Source organism: Glycine soja, chromosome 13 (genome assembly GCF_004193775.1).
Source record: "Glycine soja cultivar W05 chromosome 13, ASM419377v2, whole genome shotgun sequence".
In the NCBI taxonomy this organism is placed as follows: domain Eukaryota; kingdom Viridiplantae; phylum Streptophyta; class Magnoliopsida; order Fabales; family Fabaceae; genus Glycine; species Glycine soja.
Genome location: NC_041014.1, coordinates 4,299,401 through 4,305,323, shown reverse-complemented (window position 1 = coordinate 4,305,323; position 5,923 = coordinate 4,299,401). Strand labels below are relative to the sequence as shown.

The window sequence follows — 5,923 nt, the reverse complement described above, 5'->3', positions numbered from 1 at the left end:
GTCTGTGTGGTGATCGGCAGAGGAGCATAAATTACAGAGTCTGGCTACAGGTGCAGATTTTTTATTCATGGCCAGTTGGGTTACCAGGTTAACCAAGGCATCTAGTTTACCTTCAAGCTTCTTAGTCTCACCTGATGAAGATGAATTCGTGGCTACCTCATGCACTCCTCTAATGACAATAGCATCATTTCTGGCACTGAATTGCTGGGAGTTGGAAGCCATCTTCTCAATTAAATTTCTGGCTTCAGTAGGGGTCATGTCTCCAAGGGCTCCACCACTGGTAGCATCTATCATACTTCTCTCCATGTTGCTGAGTCCTTCATAAAAATATTGGAGGAGAAGCTGCTCTGAAATCTAGTGGTGAGGGCAACTAGCACATAATTTTTTAAATCTCTCCCAGTATTCATATAGGCTCTCTCCACTAAGTTGTCTAATGCTTGAAATATCTTTTTTGATGGCCGTGGTCTTGGAAGCAGGGAAATTTTTTTCTAAGAATACTCTCTTGAGGTCATCCCAGCTCGTGATGGACCTTGGAGCAAGGTAATATAGCCAGTCCTTTGCCACTCCCTCTAAAGAATGAGGAAAGGCCTTCAGAAATATGTGATCCTCCTGGACATCTGGTGGTTTCATGGTGGAGCAGACAATATGGAATTCTTTCAGATGCTTGTGTGGGTCTTCACCTGCAAGGCCATGAAACTTTGGAAGCAAATGGATCAGTCCAGTTTTAAGAACATATTAGAAATCCTCAACAAGATATTGGATGCACAAGCTTTCGTAGGTGAAATCAGGTGCAGCCAATTCCCTTAGAGTCCTCTCATGGGGTGGAGGGTGTGCCATGTTCTCAGAATGTTCAAAATCAGAATGCTCAAAACTATAATGCTCAAAATCACCAATAACAGAATGCTCAGGATGCTCAAAAGGTACTAAATGATGTGTAACTAATCTATGAAATGTCCTATCTATCTCAGGATCAAAGGGTTGTAAGTCAGATGGATTTCCTCTAGTCATACACTAAATTCAGCATGCACAATTAGTTGTCTTCTTATGCAAGTAACAGTGTAGGTTTGAACTACAACTACCATCAAATGATGTCCAAATGACTTGAAATTTTGTGAGCAACCTTATAAAATGATTAGAAGATAGCACATAAAATTTCAAACAAAAATTAAAAGTCTAACTATAGAAGCTAAAATTGGTAAGTTAAGAAAAATAAGAGAATAAAACTTGAAAAATAAAAAACTTTTGACAGAATCACCTTTTTTGGACGATAGAGACCTCAGTCATAGGCTGCCACGGCGTAGGAAATTTTTTTCTACCCCAAATACATATATAATAATAGCGATTCTGATAATCGGAGCAAAAGTTATGTCCGTTTGAAGTTTTGACAAAAATAAAATTCGCTACTTTTTTGGAACTTTCAAATCTGACCAAACTAAAGGCTCTAGCTATTTTTCCCACAAAATATGGATTAAAAGAAGTTACCATAAAATAATTCAGCCAAAAATAACAACTCTAGCTACTAAAACAAAAAATCCCAAATAATTCAGCAAGGGTGGTTGCTAAAATCCGTCGTTACTTGATTTCCACTACTACTCTGTTTTGCTGCAAGCAAAAGTGGTCGCTAAATCCGTCGCAAAACACTATTCACAGCAAAACACCCAAAACTGAAACAGGGGAAGCGCTTAATAGAAAAACTAAAATAGAACACACACTAAACAAAATACCAAGACACTAAACAACACTAACTAACACACACACTAACACTAAAACAAGAATTAAACACTAACACGACACTAGCTGTTATGAACCATTGGACACTGATCCCCGACAATGGCGCCAAATTTGATTGAGGCCGTACCCGAATCAAATAAATATTAAAATGTAGTAACTAGGAAGTGATCCTAGGTCGTTTCCCAACGAGCAATTATAAACCAAATGTTCATAACAGATAGTAGGAAATAGTAACAAATTGGGGGGGGGGGGGGGGTTGGTTGCTTTTGTAAATTAATCAACGAGTAAAATTGAATTAGAAAATATCAAAATTAAAAACACGTTGCTTCCCCTTAATTCACAAGCAAGTCTCTTATCCTAGGTTACGAGAGTTCATCCTTTATCAGTTCAACCACTTAATCCAACCATAAATTAAATTACTAAGTGAAATTCAACATAAGGCATTCATTATGTGATTAAGCATCACATACACCAATTACTCATAAACGATCATTAAGCATGAACGTAGATTAAGCACAGAGACAATTAATCAAGCACTAAGCATGCATGAATTAATAGCAACAAATTCAAAGTAATTAGTGAAGAAGAAAAAGAACTGAACAGAATTTAACAATAATAATAGAACCTCAAAGAGAACTGTGCTTGATCCTCAAGAGAAAACAACGTTGGAGACTTAGCCTTCCATTAATCAAATAGAAACGAGATTTTATTGATAAAACTAAAAGTCTGAACTGGAATTGTAAAAACGAAATTCAAAGAGAAAAAGAGAGAGAGAGAGACTAAAACTCAAAACAAAAAATAGAAGAGAGAGAGGAGAGAGCTAAACTAGAACCTTGGTGTTGTTATATAGTTTTTCAGCCCCAAAGCTTATAAATCTGTTTTAAATCCAAGCCCATAAGTAAAATCAAATCAAATCTAGATAAGATAAGATAAGATATAGATGAAATAATATCGAGATGAGATCAAATCTAAATAATATCTAGATAAGATAAGATCTAATTTTGTAGAATAAATTAGCCTGCCCTCTTCAAGTCCAAGCCCAATTCTGGATTCAAGCCCAATGCTTCATTAATTCCTAAAATTAGATTAAAAACATCAAATTAGCTGAATGGGCCGAAATAATAAAACTGCTCAATTAATTTGACAATTAAGACTAATCAGTACTTAAAATGGTGCAAAAAGGGTTAAGAAATAGGAGAAAATAATGGCACATCACCAGGACATGTAGTCCTCTGAAGGGGAGGGCGTGTAGCCCTCTGAAGGTGAGGACGTGTAGTCCTCTGAAGGCGGGGACATGTAGTCCTTTAAAGGTGAGGACGTGTAGCCCTCTAAAGGCGAGGGCGTGTAGCCCTCTGAAGGCGAGGACGTGTAGTCCTCTGAAGGCGAGGACGTGTAGTCCTCTGAAGGCGAGGGCGTGTAGTCCTCTGAAGGCGAGGGCGTGTAGCCCTCTGAAGGCGAGGGCATGTAGCCCTCTGAAGGTGAGGGTGTGTAGCCCTCTGAAGGTGAGGACATGTAGCCCTCTGAAGGCGAGGGCATGCAGCCCTCTTAAGGCGAGGACGTGGAGCCCTCTAAAGGCGAGGACATGCAGCCCTCTGAAGGTGAGGGCATGCAACCCTCTTAAGGCGATAGGTACTAGTACCCAAAGGTCCACCCTTATGAGAAAGCAAGAGATCGACTCATCGGAAGGGCTGGTCATCCCAAATTCACAAGATTGGACATTAGAGGTAGGAAATCTATGCAGTAACATGATTTTTAGGGATGCAGATGTATGCAACCTTTGTCTTGAAATGCGGTAAATGCAGACTTTGTATGCAACAATGCAATGTAATGGAAAGTTGTACAATGTTCATGACATTCTTTCCCTATTTTATGATTTTGATTTTGATTTGATTATTTCGGAAAACACAAATTGACTGTCCTTTTGAAAGAGGTGATAATTCATGCAACCTTATCCTATCTTTTGCAAATCTCTCCTGGAACTCCCTCAGAGTGTATGTTCTATTTGATTTAGTCACTTGACCATTTTGGAGTGACGACAATGGAGCCGTTTGACTTTTAATCAATCCATTGAAATCCCAGGGTTTGTCCCCCTTTCTTTGTTTAAAAACATCGACGGGTGAGTACTTTTGATCTGCTCCTAGGTTCGCTTGTGGCTCATGCACAGTGCCCCTCATTGCCTCAGTGTAGGGCTTTGAGGTACCAACCTTGTCTTTTGTCATGACCTTGTAGCAAGGAAGAAACTGTGCAGGTTCTCAAAAATGATTTTTCAAGGACAAGAAACATTTGAAGGATTGTTTTTCAATTGACAGATTAAATAAAATGATTCCTATTCTTGATAACTCACATTCTCTCTCAAAAAAGACAAACTTTCAGGAATGATAAAATGAAGTCACATGAATGTCTGTACTTTATTTGAGACACAATTAATCAACTATTTTTTTTTTCTTTTATTTTGAAACTTATTGTTTTGAACTTTACTCGTCGTTTTACGGCACCCCCACCAACATGCAAGCCGAGTAATCTCTGATTGAATGGTCTTGGAAGTCAAAAAACTTAGGAGCACAGGTCGCTTGAGCAAACAAACCAATGGCTTGCACCCACATTCCAGTGGAAGCAAAGATTTAATTATGAGAGGATGAGAGACAAAGATGTCAAATTTATCCATTTTATTTAGCATTGTAACTGTGGTTTACAATGATGGCATAAACTTGAAAATCCTGATGAGTCATTAGAGACATCTAACAACAGCTTCCAAAATTGCCCCATGTGTGGTGTCGCTTGTCAATGTTAGGATTCACAAGCAGTTCTCCTCAAATTTCAGCCAGCCCGCATCAATTGGACTTTACACCTTACGCTTCAAGGTCATACAGTGCTCAATGGAATGTCCAGGAACTCCTCCATGATATGCACATGTTGCATTCGAGTCGTATCCTCGGAAAAATGGAGGTTGAGGAACCCTGGCAGGGGTTATGGCTACCATTGCATTATCAAGTAGATATGGGAGCAAGTTAGCATATGGCACCGGAATTTGGGGTGAGTCCTACAGGCTTTTTGCTGCAAAATTCCTTTTTGGTTTGCGCTATAGGTGGTGTTTGGGCATTGGGCGTGTGGTAAGCAGGCATGTGGCTGATTTGGGGATGGCTTTTGTGGATGATTGGGTGATGGGTAATGAGAAGGGCCGATATTGGTTGAGCGATGACATTGTTGGGCTGGTGGGAAGTTTGGCCATGTAGGAATGGCAGCCACAACATGGGTCATTCTCATCCTCTTCATTTGCCCCAGTTTTCTTATTCATCAAAGCAGGATGATCAAAGTTGCCTCTTTTCAGACCCGCTTCGATCCTTTCCCTGACGAAGACCAAATCCGCAAAGCTTGAAGGTACGTACCCCACCATTTTTCATAGTAAAACATTGGTAATGTGTCTACTATTATTGTGATCATCTCTTTCTCCATCATTGGAGGTGCCACTTGAGCTTCCATGTCTCTCCACCTTTGGGCGTATTCTTTGAAAGATTCGTGCCCCTTTTTGCACATGTTCTGTAGTTGCATCCTATCTAGAGCCATATCAGAATTGTACTGATACTACCCAACGAAGGAAACTATTAGGTCTTTCCAAGAATGGACTCGGGAAGGTTCCAAGTTAGTGTACCAGGTAATAGCTACCCCAGTAAGACTTTCTGGGAATAAATGTATCAGCAGTTTCTCATCTTTTGCGTATGCCCCCATCTTCCGACAATACATCTTTAGATGGTTCTAGGGGCAAGTAGTCCCCTTGTACTTTTCAAAGTCTGGCACCTTGAACTTGGGAATGACCATGTTTGGGTACTAGGAACAACGCTTCTACGTCAATAAAGGCATAATCTTTGCCTCCTTCAACGACCCTGAGCCTTTCCTCTAGATGAACCAACTTTTCTCATTCCTTCCATAATAGGAGGGATTTTACCTACTATGGAATGCAAGGGTTGTGGTTAAGAGCGAAATTGAGGACCCTCCAAAGTGTTTTGCAGGAGTATACCACCAATAACTTGCCCTTCAATGGCATATCCGAGGCAAGGTTCGAAGTCGGTTAGATTATGGTGGGGAATTTAATGTGTCTCCCCCACGGTTTGAGAGACATGTGCATGATCAGTTTGGGGTGTCGGCTCTCAATGAGTATGGGAGTGGAGTTATTGACATTCTCACTGGGAGTGTA

The 5,923-nt window shown here is 40.1% G+C and overlaps 1 non-coding gene across 1 annotated transcript; it reads left to right on the top strand.

Moving 5' to 3' along the window:
• The first annotated feature begins 352 nt into the window (after positions 1–352).
• On the top strand, positions 353–459 carry LOC114382895. The gene has a single exon (XR_003660351.1). It is a non-coding gene; the product is annotated as a small nucleolar RNA R71 (small nucleolar RNA).
• Positions 460–5,923: the final 5,464 nt, after the last annotated feature.